The 19,763-nt window shown below is 45.1% G+C and overlaps 1 long non-coding RNA gene across 1 annotated transcript in view; it reads left to right on the forward strand.

The window, feature by feature from the left end:
- Window positions 1-5,440: 5,440 nt before the first annotated feature.
- LOC137542395 (uncharacterized) overlaps window positions 5,441-19,763 on the forward strand; it is a 97,985-nt gene continuing 83,662 nt past the window's right edge. The window contains exon 1 of the long non-coding RNA XR_011025419.1: window positions 5,441-5,534. This is a non-coding gene — a long non-coding RNA (uncharacterized lncRNA). The remainder of the gene's footprint in view (window positions 5,535-19,763) is intronic.

The following is a 19,763-nucleotide window of genomic DNA, read 5'->3' on the forward strand; positions in this document are numbered from 1 at the left end:
AACACATAAAATTGTATTTCCTCCCTATGCAGAACCCCAACATGGCAGGTGAGGAGAGGGTCTGCGAGAGAGGTTGCTTGTTCTGTAGGGGAGAGTCCTCTATGGCGGTTACATAGATACGCCTTTCCATGGGAAGGATGGGAATATTCTACTTAGAAGCTAGATCTAGATCAATAAAGTTTGCTGCAGAGCCTGAATCGATAAAGGCCTGAGTGCAGTAAACTTGATTCTCCAATGTAATTGAACAGGGTAATAACATCTTGGCATACTTTGGAGGTAAAACAGGTTCGCTTAGGGTAGTACCTCCCACTACACCTAGGCGGAGAAGTTTTCCGACTTCTTACTACAATTTTGGATATGATGACCTTTCTCACCACAGTATAAGCAAAGACCCTCTTTCCTTCTCCTAGTTTTCTCCGTCTCTGATAGTTTGTAGTGGCCTATTTGCATAGGTTCCTCAGAACTAGCCGTGACTGAGGGGGCGGAAGGAAAGACTTTGGGAGAAGCCCGCGATCTGCCCTGCTTATGGTATCGAATCCTGCGATCAATCTTGATAGCCAACGTGATAGCCTCATCTAATGATTTAGGTTCTGGGTGGCTGACCATGACATCTGACACAGACTCTGACAATCCTGTGAGAAAACGATCCAACAAAGCGATATGTTCCCACCTGGAAGAGACTGCCCACTTCCTAAATTCTGAAGCATAATCTTCCACAGTACTATTACCCTGACTGAGATTTTTCAACTTTCTCTCTGCTGTAGCGGCAATCTCGGGGTCGTCATAAATGACTGCCATGGCCTTAAAAGATGCCTGCACAGACGTCAAGGCCTTGTGACCGTCAGGCAGATTATAGGCCCAGGTTTGAGAATCCCCTTGTAATAAAGTTTTGATTAGCGTAACCCTCTGTAATTCAGTGCCTGACGATAGGGGTCTCATCTCAAAATAAGACATACACCTGTTTTTGAAATTTCTAAAATCTGATCTAAGGCCTGAAAATTTCTCTGGGAGCGCCATCCTAGGTTCAACTACACGAGAGGGAGGCAATGATGATGCAGATCCCTGCAAGTTGCGTACAGCATCAAACAGGAGATTTAGCTGAGCCTGTTGTGAGGTGACAGTATTATTTAACTGCTTGACCGCTGTAGTTAAGGCCTGAACCTGCTGACATATGGCCTCCATAGTGATATTGGTCTGTTGTTATGTAATGGAACAGTGATGTATCTGAAGATCAGAATTAACTCTTTCAGCACAGTAGTCAGTACTTTATTCAAAGTGTGATCACACGTGATTAGGTGCACAGTAATATTCAGTAACACGTGAAAGTGATAGCCCTGGTAACAGGGGCTATCACTTTAATAAGAGAGTGGTCGTACAGGCAATGTCGTTAACAGATCGGTCAGTCAAGGTACAGAGTCGTGAGGCAAAATCGGTGTAAGTATACAGGCAGTAGTCGGTAACAGATCAGATAGGCAGAGGTACAGAATCGTAAGACAAGATCAAGGTAAGTATTCAAGCAGAAGTCGGTAACAGATCAGATTGGCAGAAGTACAGAATCGTAAAGCAGAGAGTAATCAGCGGTACAGGCAAAAGGTCATACACAGTAATAATCAAATACAATAGTAATAATAATCCTAAGCTAAGTGCGAATCCCCGGGGTCCTGCCGGTTCAAGCACACAAGGAGATCTGACTAAGGTCTGAGAGCTTTCACTGCAAAGTTTCATCAACAACAGACAACGAACAACTGACATCCCTGGGTTTAAATACCGATAGGCAATTCCAAACCACCCGCCCAGCGCTGCCTGACCAATCAGCAGCGAGACCCAGTGAACTCATGCCAGCTGACCCACCTCCTCAGCGCATAAAGGTCCTGCCGCTTAGCGCGCGCGTGAGCTGACCTGTGCTGATGCAATGCGGAGAGACCTGTTCTGCCAGGAGGAGTGAGAGATGCTCATGAGGACGCGGTAAGAGCCGCGGTGACGTCAAACGCGGAAGCGGCGGCCGCGCCACTTCCCGCTGCAGAGGTAACCAAACTGCTCCTAACATGTATAATACAATGTGCGGTCAGACACAGGTGCAGTGAACAGTTATACAGTGACTGGTATACTATATAAACTGCGTGCTGTCACGCACATGGGCCTTGGTCTACACGGTCGGCCTGGTATTACAAATGTGCAGCTGTCTGTCACACACACAGGTGCAGTGAAAAGGTAGGCACTGAATGTGCTGGACCGTGCACAGTATAGCAATTAGCATGGGCCAGCTGCGACACACAGGGCTGTATAATGCAGTGTCAGTGGCACACACACACAAAAAAAAAAAACTTCACAAGAACATTAGCTCTGAAAAGAGCTCTTTTTGTGGTGCTTTTCAACAACAAAATATCAGCTAGGAGCAAGCTGCAAGAGCCTAAGTAAGCTTTCCCTATCTCTGCAGCAGGTTCCTCTCCCTTCTTTCACTACTGCAGCAACACCGAGTGAGATAATGGCCGATGCAGCTGCCTTATATAAGAGGGGGCTCCAGGAGGGAGTGCAGCCTGATTGGCTGTCATGTGTCTGCTGACTGTGATGTAGAGGGTCAAAGTTTAGCACAATGATGTAGTATAGGGGGCGGATCGAACTCGCCATAAAGTTCGCGTTTTGACGCGAACGCAAACCACCGATGTTTGCGCAAATATGTTTGCAGCCGAACCGTTCGGGACAACTCTAAAGATAACTCTCTCACTGTGAAAACTTATGTCTACGTCTTTATAAGGCAAGCTTCTTTAGTGAATTAACACTGAAAATACTATCAATGTGGGGTGGTAAGTTTTCACTTGCCTTATTATCACCAGCATGATCTTAGTGAATTGAGGTCAATTGTCCTATATAGGATTTGAAAAGGTGAATACTATGTTACAGTATATATATATATATATATATATATATATATATATATATATATATATATATATATATATATATATATATATATGCTGGTGTGTGTATATACAGTGTGTGTATGTATATATATATTTAGATATAGATATAGATATACACATAGATAGATAGGTAGCTACACACAATATTGAGTGCATTTTGCTTTTCCCGTTCATTCTGGAGTGCTTCTTTAAGCTGGAATAAGCCCTCCCTGGTGGAGGTCCAAGATGCCCAATGCATTAAGTAGCAAGCGATGCAGGCGAGCACAGTGCCCACCATCTGTCTAGCAGCATCTCCTTTCATTAAGAGTGCTGGTAATTAACCTCAGTCCATAGAAGGAGCAGGAATATGATTTGTGTGCGCTGCAGACAGCTCTGCCTTGTACTCACCTTATTATTTTATCCCTAGGATCTTCTGAGTGATGGATGGAGATAAGCTGGCTGATGATGATATAATGGAAGTCTTACCAGAGAAACTAGAAGGGGTTTTGTCAGAGAACAATTGTTACGGTGACTTTTATCTTCCATACAATACATGGAGCATAACAGAGAGGAGAGATGTATCAAAAATGTAGCACATATCGCACAGGCAGGGAACCGCAGCGTGACTCGCTATAGTTTACCGGAGAACTCTATAGGGTGTCTTTGGATTGGACATTGCACAGGAACACCATTTCTAATTTATAACTGTTAAAACCCTGTTTTCCAAAAATGAGTAACTGCAAAAGTTGTCTACTCTTTCTCCAGCTGCATGATGCACTGTACTTGCAGTAGGAGAAACGCTTTCCACAATCTCTCAGGGCATGTCAGAAACAAAGGAAAAAACATAATTCCCTCGACCAATTCATGTTGGGGTTGTGGCAGTTGTAGAGAGAGTGTGTCTGGGAAAGTGATAGGTGGCTTGTACATATCCCCCCTAAACGCACACACACACACACACACGCACGCACGCACGCACGCACGCGCGCGCGCACGCACACACACACACACCCTTCGATGTGTCTCCTTTTTTGTTACCATTTTTTTGCTAATCCACTCTGAGAGGAGGTGAGATAAACAGGCTGGTTTGCTCATTCTAAGTAGTCTTGCTGTTTATTTCTGTTGTTTTGTTTGGGATAAATGTTATATTTTTACCAAGTAGTGAGGATTCCCAGCTTTATGTTATATTAAGTCGCCCATCTGGGGGAAAAGTTTTTATTTAAGTTTTTTTTTTTTGTGTGTGTATAAGTATCATGTACAGCACAAATAAAGTTTTGATGCTGGTGAAATTCAAAAACTTGAGTCCATACCTGTAATGCCTAGTAAACCGCATACAATTTTCTGTTCGATTTCTCTGTTAGATTTTCTGTAAGATTTTCTGTAATTACATTATTTTCTGTAACGTACTGGTAGAGACCGGTCATTGCCTCTGGTGCATTGTCTTCTGGTTATCTCCTGCTAAGTAGACATGCGGCAATGACGGGTCCGTCAGACCCTCCCGCTGGGCGGACGTTCTGCCGACAGTTGTGCATGTGTACGCGCTGTCGGCGGACTGGTAAGGCTGTTTCTGAACGATTCGCTCAGCAGATCATTGAGAAACAGCCTTATCAGTCCGCTGACAGCGCGTACACACGCGCTACTGTCGGCTAAAGTCCGCCCAGTGGGAGGGTCTGACGGACTCGTCATTGCTGCATGTAGTGCGTGTGTACGCACCTTAGAACAATGCTTAATTGCTAGTCAGATAAATGGTTAGATACAGTGGCGTAGCTAAGGAGCTGTGGGCCCCAATGCAAATTTTGCAATGGGGCCCCCCAAGCACTCTATACATAACACTTGATACGGTGCACCAAAACCTGCCAATGGCAACTACAGGGTCAGAGGTGCAAGAAGGGAATGGGGAACACTTTGTTAATAATTCCCACTATGCAAAGCATCTATAGAAGTGATTATTATGAGCACAGGACCAATAGAGCGCTAATACTGCAGTTGAGGCCCAAGGGCCCCGATGCGGTCACAACCTCTGCAACCCCTATTGCTACGCCCCTGGTTAGATAGATAATTTCCAACATGTTGGAAATTATCTATCTGGCAGGTAAATCTAACAGAAAATCTTACAGAAAATTGTATGGTGTGTACTAGGCATAGGACAAAAAACAGGAAAACTGAGAGCCCACTATAGTGTAATAATTTTTGATATGAATTGGAAAAAATTAATTACTACACACAAAGGTAGGTTACCACCTAGGTAGCCACTGTATGCACAAATGGGGAGATTAGCCTCTCCCTACTCAGGGTGGATAGCTAAAGTTCTCACAAAACAATACATTTTGTTTTGGTCTAAATACGGACAAAGTTCACCACTGCCTCCTTTTTTAACTGTTTTTAATAATTTTATTCTGCATTGGCACCCCTGTTTCACGAGTATTTGTGTCCATGCTTGCTTTGCATTATGCCTGTCTGCTACCTATACCTGTGTTACAGGGGATACTTTCATTTAACACATTCTGTTTTGTTTTTTGTTTTGTTTTTAAAGGATCAATGCCTTTATATATAAGGAAGGACCCATTTAAGTCACCCTTTAAAGTAAACCTGTGAGCAGAGGCAGATCTTCTACAAGGCCATGTAGGCTTGGTCTTGGTGAGTATCCATGAACCTGAATGATACCTCCTCTGTACCATGACCCCCCCTTACACACACACATCACTACAAAAATTACCACCTTGACCTCTATTCATATTTTGGCAATGCCTCCATGCTCTATAATACACAAAAGCACACTTGACTTAATGCTTCCATGCTTTATCATACACAAAAACACACTTGACTTAACTTTTTTTAATAACCCTTTGTCAAATTACACTGTTGATTATGTCCTGCTACCACAAGATGCTTGGAAATAACTTTTAAATGCTAACTTTTTCTGGTGTGCTCAATATGAACCCCCTCGAACCCCCATCCCCCCTGCCCTTCTATTTTGAAGATCCCGGATATCAAATTAACAAAAGCTCTTGTTTCTGACCCACCTTCTGGTTGTCAATGTCTTAGCTGTAATCAGTATTATGTTTGCTGGTTTGTGAACACAAGGAAGGAATGAGTCAAGTCGGAGAAGTAAAGTTATCTTTTCAGTGTAGTCCCAAGATTGATTGGCTCCATGTGAATACAGAAAAGGATCTGGATTATATCGAAGGTAGTTGGAGAGCCTCCACTGAAACAGCAACCCAGAAATTTACACATCTTGGAAGGTTCAGCAAAAAGGGTAACGGTGAGGATGGAGATGTGTGGAAAGATGTCACCCCTCTCACCCCCATGGTAGCATTCAAGACCAAATCTACTCGAGTTCCGTGGTTTCACAACTTTTGTGTGGCTCCTCAATGACTTTAGCACCACGTAACTTGTTATATCTCTGCGTACTTTGACTGCCACAAAGTTGCACTGTACTGAAATGGAAGTGGATGGGAAAAAAACATGAAACCAACGCAGAGCCTCTGAAACCCTCAGAATACAAGATTGGATTACATTTTACTGCTGCTCTGAGTGACTAGCTTACTCTACTCATCTCTTCCCATCATATAATTGGAGTTGTTGTTGTTGTTTTTTTTTTTTTAAATGTGCACTTTTGGAACAGGGTTCTTATCCATCCCTTCACTTTGTTTAGGAGTTTTCTGGCTACTTTTTGTGTATAGCCTTTCATACAGAGTGATTGGAAATCCATTCACTTACACCCAATGGCAGAACTACTAACTGACATCATTGACCAAGATTCAGGTTGTCAGCTAGGTTCTAGCAGTTAGCAAACGCTAGGAATCATGGGAAATGTAGTAAGGTAGATCTTGTGTTTTTGGATTTCACTGCCTATGCTTGTTGCAGTAGAACAGAGTAACCAAGCAGCTCAGGGTGACCTAAAACCACTAGAAAAGTATAGGAGGCTAAAAGAAGCCAAAAAGCCATCCTACTAAAAAAAAGCAATGCTTAGTGTGGTTTGCCTCGTAAAACAGAAGGTACTTGCGATAATTCAGCTTTAAGTGTGTAACTGTGGTTACCCACAATGCACCACTACTGAATATGCAAATTATCCAAGCATCCAATAATCAAGCAGCTCGGGGTGACCTAAAACCACTAGGAAAGTATAGGGGTCACCCCGAGCTGCTTGGTTACTCTGTTGTACTGGTCCATGCCCTATAACATAGAGCCATATCAATCCCTGCCATGTACTGAGGAGGACCTCAGTGCATGGCAGGAGGACAGTCCGAGTAGGACAGTCCGAAACAGGCTGTATGCATGTGGGGTTGATGTGGCTCTGTAAAATGTAAAGCTATAGACTATACACCAGCGGTTCCGGGTGCTAGCCTGGCTTCAGGGGCATAAAGAGATACTTTGCATATTCAGCAGCGTGGATTGTGGGCAACCACAGTTACACGCTTAAATCTGAATTATCGTAAGTACCTTCTGTTTTTAGAAAGCAAACCACATTAAACGTGTTGCACTAGGTGTGAGACCCAGGCCCCATATGCAATTACCTTTTTCACCTGAGTTTTCTCCTAGGTGATATTTTCACAACTATGAAAATAAAATGGCTTTTAAACCACCAGCAAGTAAGAAAATACTCAAAATAATTTGATAGTTTTTTTTACCTACTTTTTGGTAATCCTTCAATTGCAGCGTGCTGGAAATCAGTAGGATCTGAAATAGGGTTTCTTTTAAAGACTAATAAATATTATTTTCATTTTACTTTTTGCTTAGTTATAGTATTGAGATTTTAAGAGGATAATTTGTTTGTTGTCTTTTTGCATGGAGTTGGATTTTAACCCTCCTGGTGGTCTATTAAAAACCGCCAGGAGGCAGCGCAGCGGTTTTTTTTTATTTATTTTTTTTTTAAAATCATGTAGCGAGCCTAGGGCTCGCTACATGATAGCCGCTGTGCAGCGGCATCCCCCTACCCTCTTCGATCGCCTCCGGCTATCGGCGATCAGGAAATCCCGTTCATAGAACGGGATTTCCTGGAGGGCTTCCCCCATCGCCATGGCGACGGGGCGGGATGACGTGACCGACGTCATGGACGTCGTGACGTCTTAGGGCCTGTACACACTGAAAAACGCAGGCAAAAACGCAAGCGCATGCGTTTTTAAAGTGCATGTAGTTTTAAAAACGCATGCGCTTTTGCCTGCGTTTTTTGTGCGTTTGCGTTTTTCTTGTAATTGCTGATTGGCTAAAGAATCCTTTGTTTTTTTTCTAGTTTACATTTCAACAGGAATCAGGAGATTGCAGAGTCTTCTGGGATACTGACTTCTGAAAAACGCAGGCAAAAACGCAAGCGCATGCGTTTTAATGCGTTTTTCATGCGCTGCGCTTAAAGCGCAGCAGGCACTGCGATTGCGTTTTTCTAAAAACGCATCGCACCAGTGTGTACAAGTCATCACGATTTTCATTCTTTTTCAAAAGACCTTGCGTTTTTAAAAACGCAACGCAAGCGCAGCAGTGTGTACAGGCCCTAAGGGAGTCCAGATCCACCCCTCAGATAAATCGGCGCGGGGCGGCGGCGATCGGTGTGCTCACACAGCTAGCAAAGTGCTAGCTGCGTGCAGCAAAAAAAAATTGCGCAAATCGGCCCAACAGGGCCTGAGAAAACCTCCTGCGCGGCTTGCCCCGAACTACGTTGGGGTTACTGCCAGGAAGGTTAAGATTTGTTTTGTGAAGGAAGACTTGAGTTTGATGTTTGCAGCCATACATTGGAGAAACCACATACATTCCTAATAGAATTAACCTACACAGACACATGAAAAAAGGAGATAGAGACCAGATAACGACTATGATAGTTGGACAATGAGAAGAAAAGGACAAAAGGGAGCCCAATCTGGTACATCAGTGATGATTAAAGAATTGTGTCGATAGCAGATTATATACTCATAAAAAAAAGTTGACCAACCAGGCAACCACTATATGCACATGTGGGGGATAATCGCCCCAGTCGGGCCTTGATTCCAGATGGTGGTCTCCAAAAAAAGATTTTCTGCAGAAGAACATAAAAAGTGCTCATGCTGTCTGTTCTCCTATAAGGCACATTTTAATTGACATGAGGAACCACAAGATGTATTGCCTGTTCCTTATGTGCGTATGTCCATTAAAAGTGATTGTAACTCTATCTGCAGTTCAAAGCCAGCAAGCGGAGGCACTATTGCTGGCTTTGAACTGCAGATCAGTTGCTCCTATTTATTTCCTGATGAAGAGGGTGAATACCCATGAAATGGGTGGCATTTTTGGAGTTCATGAATAAAGAATTTCTCTACTGGACACTGACTGAGTCTAATTGGCGAGGTTAGTCCACCGCTACCTCCTTTTTAATGTATTTTACTCTAATCTGGTACCTCTGTTCAAAAACTATCAAATTTTTACATTATGTTGTCCAAATTCTCAGAATTTAGCAGAGTAAAAAGAGTATCACGTACAGCACTCAACCTCTCTTTTTTGGGGGGGTATATTTTTTCAATACAGATTGTGTCTGAATAGGAGTTGACGTGTAGCACTATTTTTTAATCTGTGATCCTGTTTTTCTGATGTAAAAGCTGTGTTTGTTCCTGTTTCTTCTCCATATAATGCAGCCGTTTGAGCGGTCCCCCAGGCCTGCGGTCTGACAGCCTTGACATTGTTCATGGAACTCCGCTGGGACTTGCTGTTGAATCTTCTCCATCTTCGTCTTCCTTTCTCCTAAATTCCATCATTTGCTAAACAGATTTCCTTGCGTGCCTTGCCTTGATTCCCCATCTTCTCCTGCATGATGGGAAGACTCACAAGCAGTTATCATGTACACGCTGGCCTGGGTGACAGTCCCTCAATTACATCTGTCCCTCCTGGTTTACCAACATTAACACATCAGCCAGGAGGTGTTTTTTTTCTCTCTTTTTGCTGAAGAGGGGATGAAAAACACACGGCGGTTATATTTTATCTGCACCGTAGTATACATCGACTGCACCTCGCGCCGGTTTAATTAAAGTGATCGTATTTCCTGTACCCCCGTCGCTCCCCTCTCCTCGGCATGACATGTCGCTGTCCTTGAACCCGCAGCTTTAATATCAACCACAGCATAAAACTTCAGAGGCGAAGGTACATCCTCCTGTGCATAATTCTTATTTTCCCCAAATTTCCAGAGAATCCCTACAGGGTGATTTGTTAATGTCAGAGAAAGAAGAGCAATAATGCAGTAACCTTTTAGGTATACATTACTTAAAGAGAACCTGAAGTGAGAGGGATACAGGGGCGAACGCAGGATTTTTAAGGGGGGGATTCCTGAAAGGTCCAGAAGCACTTATGTCCCCGAGTGCTTCCGAATACAGGTGGCTCCATACTGCCCATGCACAAAAGTGCGCTGGCGTATTACGGAGCTGCCTATCTTTGGAAGTACTCAAGGACACAAGTGTTTCTAAAGGGTTCTGGAAGCAGCAAATTTGAACAGGGGACAGCGCTGGAACAACTCCCCGAGAGAGGAACGGGAGATAGACTTAGTTTGGACAATTCAGTGGAATATGTCACATGTCACATAGCGCAAGCGGTAGCCATATGATGCAGGGATATATGTATCTGCGGAAGATGGCGGCGCTATATAAATACTAAATAATAATAATTTGCCTCACCAGGATTGCACTTTTATTTAGCTTTCCTGTATGACAAGAAGACACAGCCAGCCAGCACTGGGGGAAGAGGGAAACAAAGGTAAATGAGGGAGGATTGGTGCACACCAAGAGGGCTTCTGAGCGTTTTTCAAATCAACATTGATTTGAAAAGCGTTTGGCTAATGTTACCCTATGTGGGTGTTCCCACAGCAGCGTTGTGATTTTTTCAAAATCGCAGGTATACCGCATGTAGCATTTTTTTAAGTGATTCATTCAGAAATCGCTGTGAAAATCGCACTCACTAATTGCTAGCGATTTCTATTGTGATTTTGGCGTGCACTAGCCCAGAGAGAAGAGGAGTGGAGAGAAATTGAGAATAGCCTGAGATGGAGCATTATCTGTATTGCAGTCCCAAATCACACAGAGGCTACTTGCCTGTAATAGGACTCCTGTCCCTGCCAGTCTCCCACACAAGTCAGAAAGCAGCCCTCCTGGAGTCTAGGGATTGTCAAAAAATGTTCAACTTGTACCACTTAAGGACCGCCTTACGCCCATAGGCGGCGGCGGGTTTAAGTGGTTATTACATGGAAACGGCCGCTTGTACGAGCGGCATTTCCATGTCAGTTCACAGAGACTGTCTCCGTGAACAGTGTGCGAGCTGCCGATCGCGGCTCGCACGCCTAATGTAAACACGCGAGGAAGAAATCCCTGCTGTTTACATCATACGGTGCTGCTGCGCAGCAGTGCCATAAGGCAGATCGGCGATCCCCGGCCTCTGATTGGCCGGGGATCGCCGTCATTTGATAGGCTGAAGCCTATCCTTCAATGCGCAGGACGGATATCCGTCCTGCGCAGGATAATAAGGAAGCTGGAGGTAAGGGGAAGGAGGGAGCGCAGAAAACGCGGCGGAGGGGCGGAGCGGCGGCGATCAGACCCCCCCAGCAGGTCATCCCCCTAGTGGGGAAAAAAGGGGGGGAAGTCTGATCGCCCTGCCTTGCTCACGATCTGCGCTGTGGGCTGGAGAGCCCACGCAGCGCAGATCTCAAAGAACAGCCCTGGTGCAGTCATTATGACATAGGGGCGAGACAGATTTTTGCCCACGGACCCTCCAGGCAAGCTCTCCATCATGTGGTGTATATTTACCAGCTTGCCTGCCCTTTAATTGCAGTTTTATCAGCTAGCCTAGTATTTTGCATTGCCTTACAACAACAAACCTGAATACACCAGACACCAGCCCTAAATCACTGAATGAAAGGGGGCCTGGGGGGAGATTGCCCCCCAGGTGGAGTGGAGAGACTGAGATAGAGCAGATAGCATATCTGTATTGCAGTCCCACATCACACAGAGGCTACTTGCATGTACTGTGTCTCCTGTCCCTGCCAGCCAAATCCAAAAAAAAGCTTTATTGGCAGGACCAAATACATTTAGCATTGCCAAAGCAAAAACAAAACATTAACAACATGGTGTGTGGGGGGGGGGGGGGTTGTGGGAATAGGGGAAGGATATAGGTATAAGGTGCCCATACACTCGTCAGATTGGCAGCAGACAGATAAGAAATGCATCTGATGATCTATCTGATGCGTTTTTAGAACATTTTTTACCAGGATAGAATTCCAACAGATTTCAGTTTGAAATCTGTTGAAATTCGATCTGATGGCATTTTTTTGCCATCAGATTTCCATTAAGGCCAATGCAAACTGATAAGCAATCTCATCAGATCGACCTAAATTTTCCACCCTGCTAGTTCGACGGAAATCCATCGAAATCGATCGAAATCGGCCGTCGATCGGTCGATCGGCCAACCGATTTGCGATCGATCGATCGATCGATCGACCGCGATCGATCGATCGGCCAGAAAATCGGCTGAGTGTATGGGCTGCTTTAATACTGTCCATAGGGGTGTGGAAAATGTAAGGGATGGTCAGCCTCTCACACAAGCTGCAGGCAGCCCTCCTGGAGTTTAGGGACTGTCAAAAACTTTCCAACCTATGAAATACCTTACGTAGTAGTTGTCTACATGCAGTCTTTACAATAGTGAGAGAGCGGAGTTTTTCCCACAGACCCTGCAAACAAGCCTCTGTATATTTACCAGCTTGTCTGCTTCAGCGATTTCAGGGAATTTTTTTTAAAGGTACAGGAGTCTCGGGGAGGTTCCATACATCCAGAACCCCCGTCTGGATACACCAGTGGGATATGGAGGCTGCCATATTTATTTTCCTTTTACCAGTTGCCTGGCAGCCCTGCTGATCCTCTGCCTCTAATACTTTCAGCCATAGACCCTGAGAGCCCTTTCACACCGGGGCAGTGGCGTGCGTCAAATTGACATACTGCTACCACAGCCTAATGCAGCCCTATGGGGAAGTTCATTCTTCCCATGTGGCAGTATGCTTCGTCAGAAGTCCCTAATCTAACCCTAGCGCAGAACTACGTTACTGTGTGTGATCCGCGGTGACCTGTGGCGATCTGCAGCGATCCGGAAGTCATATTAGTCTATGGTGATGTGTTTTGTTTTTTTAAACGTTGACGTCGCGGTGCGCATGCACGGAAGCATATTTTGACAATACGTTTATGTGCATTTTTGCATACCCGAAGAAGGAAGTGACCGCAAGCGCACGTCACTTCCTGCTTGGCTGGTGGCCAGAAAGCAAACACCATGTACTAACACAGTGTTCCTTGAAGGCCTGTTTATGGTGGTGTGATGCGGTGCGGCGGCCGTGACGCACCGCATCACTGCCGCCACTTTGCAGTGTGAAACCAGCCAGAACAAGCATGCAGCAGATCAGGTGTGTCACAAGCTCCCTAGTGGCTGGACCGCACAATGCCTTCCAATCGGTTTCAGCACACAGACCATGCAATCTGTGGTCGCAATCGGTGCGCTGAAACTGCTGGGATTGTGGCAGCAGACCAACTAGGATTGAGCTTCTGAGTTACGGTAATACAAATTACACACTATTTCAGGGTATAACTGCCACCACCTCTGTTCTAATGGGACAGAGGAACCCACTGACTGATTCTAGGCCTGCAAATAAAACGGTTAAACACACGCTATTTTATCCAGCTATCAACAATAGTAGCGACTCTTCAGAAGCCAGGGTTCAGTTTCTGTGTGGCTGAATAGCAGGGTAGCTGAACAAATAAATGACGTTAGCGTCGTTTATTAAAAATGCAATATAAATAATTAATATATACAGAAAATTGTTAAAATCAACAATTATAGAGACAAATAATAGCACAGTATGGAAAATAGAAATAAGGGAAGAAAATACTTAAATTCGTAGAAAATGTCCTTTCTGGGAAAACTCGTAAAGTTCCTCTTTTTCAGATCAGGCAAAATGGCCACCAGTCACATGGTCCTCTGGCTGGCTTGATCAGGTGATGGTACACAGGGGAGGACTGCCCCTCCTTGTATGCATCCTGGTTTTATGGAAGCTAGTTTTGTGGTGGGACCAAGCCCAATCCCTGGTTGACAAACCAATCAAAGTTCAAGTCCTTGGAGAGAGATTTAGGTTTAAACTTATAAAACGCTGTAATTCAAAACCGATAAATGCCACATTTGCGCTAAAAACAGATTAATACACAGTGGATTCGGGGAATCATACATGCCATATTTGCGCTAAAAACAGATTAATACACAGTGGATTCGGGGAATCATACAGAGACCAAGAATCCTGAGTCTAGCCCAAGAGGTTGCACCAAAATTAATAACTCTGCTTAGAAATGGGCTACAAACTCCCATGATCTCTTAAAATGTGCGCAATTTCAACTGTGCCTAAAGGTAGCCAACTAGCCATACACTGGTCTATTTGCCATCAGATTTGACCAACAGATAGATCCCTCTCTGATCGAATCTGATCAGAGAGGGATCGTATGGCTGCCTTTACTGCAAACAGATTGTGAACCGATTTCAGCCTGAAACCGATCACAATCTGTGGTGGTGCTGCCGCTGCTCCCCCCCCAGCCCCCCCGCGTACATTACCTGCTCCGCCGGCGTGACTCCCCAGGTCTCTGCTGTCTTCTCCGCTCTGGTCTGGTCTCTGGGTCCGGCATGCTTCACTTCTTCCTGCCCGGCAGGAAGTTTAAACAGTAGAGCGCCCTCTACTGTTTAAACTTCCTGCCGGGACAGGAAGTAAGTGAAGCATGCCGGACCCGGAGACCAGACCAGAGCCGAGAAGACAGCGGAGACCTGAGTCGCACCGGCGGAGCAGGTAATGTATTGCCGCTCTATTGCATTGGCCGTCGGGCACTCGAACGCCACTAGCGACGCGCTCCCTACCCACGGGCGATCGACGGTAATTTCCTGCACGGAGCAATCGACGGGATCGATCTATTTCAGGACGAAATAGATCGAAATTTAGCGTGTAGCGTGAGCGATGTGACAGCAGATTCGATCCCAGTGATCGAATCTGCTGTCGATCGGCGGGGAATCGGCCCAGTGTATGGCCAGCTTAAATGTGTTATTTTAGTAGAGATAGTCAGTGGCATTCTGCTACAATCTTACCCAAAAATGACTGGCTATATTTTCACTTTGGGCTGTCTATATGACAATGTCCTGCTGTGTTGCCTGGGTCCTGTCTATGGGACTGCAGTTTTTGAATAGGCCCCCTGCTGTGGCTGTTCCTTGACTATTCCTGTGTATGCTGTTGTTCACAGGTAACTGTGATGAGGTTAATTACCTGGTCAGAGTTGTGACAGGTACGTGTGAACTGTCTTCTTTTGATCATGTTAATTTAAACCAACATGTCTTTGCTGGTCAGCAAACAGACTTCAGGAAAAGAAAAAATGTCATTCTGATCGCTGCAATGACTGCGCAAATCTAACCGGAAAGCGATCAGAAAATCGACTGCGGGAATCTCCCCGATTCGCCTGCGTTTCTCACGACTGTTCCGTGACCAGGTGTTTCTGACATTATTATCACATCTGACAAGATTAGCGGCATGCTTGTTTCTGTTGTGATTCAGACACTGCTGCAGCCAAATAGACCAGCATTGCTGCCAGGCAACTAGTATTGTTTGAAAGGAAATATGGCAACCTTGCATCAGGTTCCCTTTAGAACTTAGGAGAATATTTATAAAGGCGTGACGGTTTACTAACAGCCTACCACAGTTTTGACTCTCTTTTTTTAGCAGATTACCCTTTTAAGATCAGCATAGTTATTAACCCTCTGGGGGATAATCCCGAGCTGAGCTCGGGGTAAGCCGCCACAGAGGATTTCTCAGGCCCTGGTGGGCCGATTTGCATAATTTTTTTTTTTTGTTGCACGCAGCTAGCACTTTGCTAGCTGCGTGTATATACCGATCGCCGCCGCTCCGCGCTGATTCGCCGCTACCTGCCGCGCCGCGCCGCTCCCCCCCCCTCAAGACCCCGTGCGCAGCCTGGCCAATCAGTGCCAGGCAGCGCTGAGGAGTGGATCGGGACTCCCTCTGACGTCACGACGTCGTTGACGTCATCCCGATCATCACCATGGCGAAGGGGGAAGCCAAACAGGAAATCCCGTTCTGAACGGGATTTCCTGTTTGCTTTGATTGCCGGAGGCGATCGGAGGGGGTGGGGGGATGCCGCTGCACAGCGGCTATCATGTAGCGAGCCCTGGGCTCGCTACATGATTTAAAAAATAAAAAAAAATTAAAAAATAGTGCTGCGCCACCTCCTGGGCGATATAATTGTATCCCCCAGGAGGTTAAGGGGTGATCTACTATTTTCAGTGTTGTGATGTCCAGTCATAATTAATCTGAAGTAGTGATCGGCATCTCTTTGCATCCTAATGGAAATACATTGAAAATGGTTTTACACATGGGCGTAGCAATAGGGGGTGCAGACATTGTGACCACATCGGGCCAGAGGAGCTCCGAGGGACCCTCCCTCAACTGCAGTATTAGCTCTCTATTTGTCCTGTGCTCATAATAATAACTTCTATAGATGCTTTGAATCAGAGCCGGAACAAGGTCCTCCTGCACCCGAGACACCAAAGACTCCATCCCTCCCACCCCAGCCGTCACACACTGATTGCTATTAAACCAAGAGGCGCCCCAGGCCCCCCCCCCCCCCCCCCTTCCCCACACACACACACCTCAATCTCTAGTTATCTGGCTTGCAGTCACTGCCATGTATCCCCTTTTCTTATTTCTCTTTGCTTCAAACACAATATGGGAATGATAGCTGAGTGAGTTGTGCGCCCCTCCTACACTGCGCCCTGAGGCTGGAGCCTCGCTCGCCTCTGCCTTGGCCCAGCCCTGCTTTGAATAGTGGTAATCATTAGCAAACTGTTCCCCATCCAAGCGTCGTCAGCCAAGACCCTGAGCGGTGCTCACGCAGGTGCAGTAGATGCCAACCTGGCAAGGCATCTGCACCGGAAGGGGACCCTTGCGGTACCGGCTGGGATCGGAGCTGTGGCGAGGGCAAAGGATGGATGCCAGGGGCTGGAGGATGCCCTGGGTAAGTAGATTTTTTTGTTATTAATCTTCTCGCACCTTCCCTTAAGCAATACTTGTGGCCTGGCTGCCCTGCTGATCCTCTGCCTCTAATACTTTTAGCCATAGACCCTGAACAAGCATGCAGCAGATCAGGTGTTTCTGACAATGTTGTCATATCTGACTGGATTAGCTGCATGCTTATTTCTGCTGTCATTTAGACACTACTGCAGCCAAATAGATCAGCAGGGCTGCCAGGCAATTGGTATTGTTGAAAAGGAAATAAATATGGCAGCCTCCATATTCTCCTCACTACAGTTGTCATTTAAAATGGAGATCTGTTTGATAGTTCTCCTCTGTGGCAAAAGCTATTTGGAAATCTATAAAGTGGCAAATCAATCATACTTATTATTACTACTCTAAATACGGTTATTGTCACTTATTGCTGTTAATTGTCAGCAGTAATAGTGATAATGAGAAATTAACCAACACTGATGAAAGTGGAGATCATTTAATCCCATCATCACTTTTATAAATAAGGTGATCAGCGGATTATCACTGTCATATATACACCCTTTAGTTACTGCTACTAGATGTAGCTACTGAGACAGTAATCAGCAACTAGTTACTGTAGTGTGCTATACTTAGTAACAGCTGCATTGGATAACATTGGTAGCAACTTATTAGCATCTTCACAGCTGCAAAACCAAATGCACACCCTGAGGCTGGGTTCACACATAACATAGCATGAAAAGCTGTTTTATGGCATGTTTTATGTTCATCTTGGGCTGGTGCACACCAAAACCCGCTAGCAGATCCGCAAAATGCTAGCAGATTTTTAAACGCTTTTTTTTATTTTTATGAGGCGTTTTGCTAGCGTTTTGCGGATTGCTGCTGCGGTTTTCAGTATAGTAGATTTCATATATTGTTACAGTAAAGCTGTTACTGAACAGCTTCTGTAACAAAAACGCCTGCAAAACCGCTCTGAAGTGCCGTTTTTCAGAGCGGTTTGCGTTTTTCCTATACTTAACATTGAGGCAGAAACGCACCCGCAATCCAAAAAATGCCTCACCCAGGCATTTTTCGTTTCTGCAAAACGCCCCCCGCTCTGGTGTGCACCACCCCATTGAGATACATTGACCAAGCAGATCCGCAGCCGCAAGCGGATCTGAAAACGCCCAAAAAGCCGCTCGGTGTGCACCAGCCCCTTGAGTGCATTTTTGCTGTGGTTTTTTTTGCGTTAGCTTTTTTCACTGCGCATGCGTTTTTCAAGCGTTTTGCGTGCGTTTTAATGTGTTTGCGGTTCGCATGTTTTTCATGCGTTTTCATTTTGCATTTTCGCCGAATCACTAGGAAGACAACAGGAAGCGGAAATACATCACAAAACAATTTTTTTTTTTTTAAAGAAAACCAGTAACAACAAAAAGTTCAAAACACACCAATTATCGTAGGATATCAACCTAAACCATTTAACCAATTCTCTGTCTCACCTATTTGAAAAGAGGTTTAACAATCATAGGTTACAGGGAGCTGAGATATATAGAAAAATTGCAAAATTTATTCATCGATAAGTACATAGCAAAAAACACATAATCGATTATCACATGATTAAAATCAATTAAATCTCATGATTCTAAAGCTCTAATCATAAACCAGACCATTAATTACGGGTAGCATGACTTGCAGGTGCACCTATTATATTCTTCAGGCCTCTTTAAATCCAGATATGATAGGCTATAGAGCGTCATCCATTCACAGAGCAATATCTTCAATGGGCAGAGATCGGCTATTTTCGCCTATCTCGGTGCTGAGAGCCGCCACAGCGCCCCCGCTGGAGCCAGGAAGGTAAATATAGCAAGTCTTGTCAGGCTTGTTGAGCCAGGATTGCAGGAGACTTCGGGGGAGCCATCGCTGGACTGCCTGCAGCTATAGTGGAGGGGGAAGCCTCATTGGGACCCTGAGGCTTTCCCTTACTGAGGTGAGTACCCCCCGAGGAACTTTTTCGTTACAGGTTCTCTTTAAGCAAAAGTGCATAGAAAATGTGTATCCATTGACTTTCATTATGTGCGTTTTTCATGTGTTTTTGAACATTATGCAACAAAACCAGTGTTTTTCAAAACGCACGCATCAAAAATGCATATGCGTTTTTGAGATGCGTTTTTTTCCTGTGGCCCATAGGCTTCTATTGGTGGCAAAAATTAAGCGTTTTCCACAATGCTAGCATTTCTGCTAAGTGTGCACCTAGCCTGAATGTGGTGGCCGATGACAACTGCCTCTGCCGAGACTCCTGCATATGCTCAGCCTGGAAGATGGAGGGCATTGCTCTCCCTACTCTCCTGGCTCATGCTTGATGGCATCACTCTCAATGTTACAGGAAACGTGACATTTGGGAGAGGCAGTATTTTTTTAAGCATCCATGATTTATCTGCCCACATATCTGTGCTAGCTGGTCACATGATGTACCCCTTTTGCGTTGCCACTCCCCTCCCATCATGCTCTGCTCCCAATCACCATTGGTAATACCCAGGCGGAGATCAGAATCTGGAAGGTTAGGTGCCATTGGGAAAGGCATGACAACCCCTGTTATAGAGAGTTATTTCCACCCACTCAAGGCCACCATCAGAATCCATAAAGTTTTCCCTAAAAGTTCTTGGGGAAAAAAGAATAAAGAATGTGGCCCCCATTGAACCCAGTACTGGTGCGGTGCCTGTTGTTCAATCCCTCAATAATGAGATGAGGACTTGTATTCTAGAAACCACAACAACATTGTGTGATCCTTTTTGTATGAAATTTCATCCAGAAATTCAATCTTCATAAATCTCACGATGGCATAATTCAGAGTAAAAGACAGAACA

The sequence above is a fragment of the Hyperolius riggenbachi genome, chromosome 12 (genome assembly GCF_040937935.1).
Source record: "Hyperolius riggenbachi isolate aHypRig1 chromosome 12, aHypRig1.pri, whole genome shotgun sequence".
NCBI lineage: Eukaryota > Metazoa > Chordata > Amphibia > Anura > Hyperoliidae > Hyperolius > Hyperolius riggenbachi.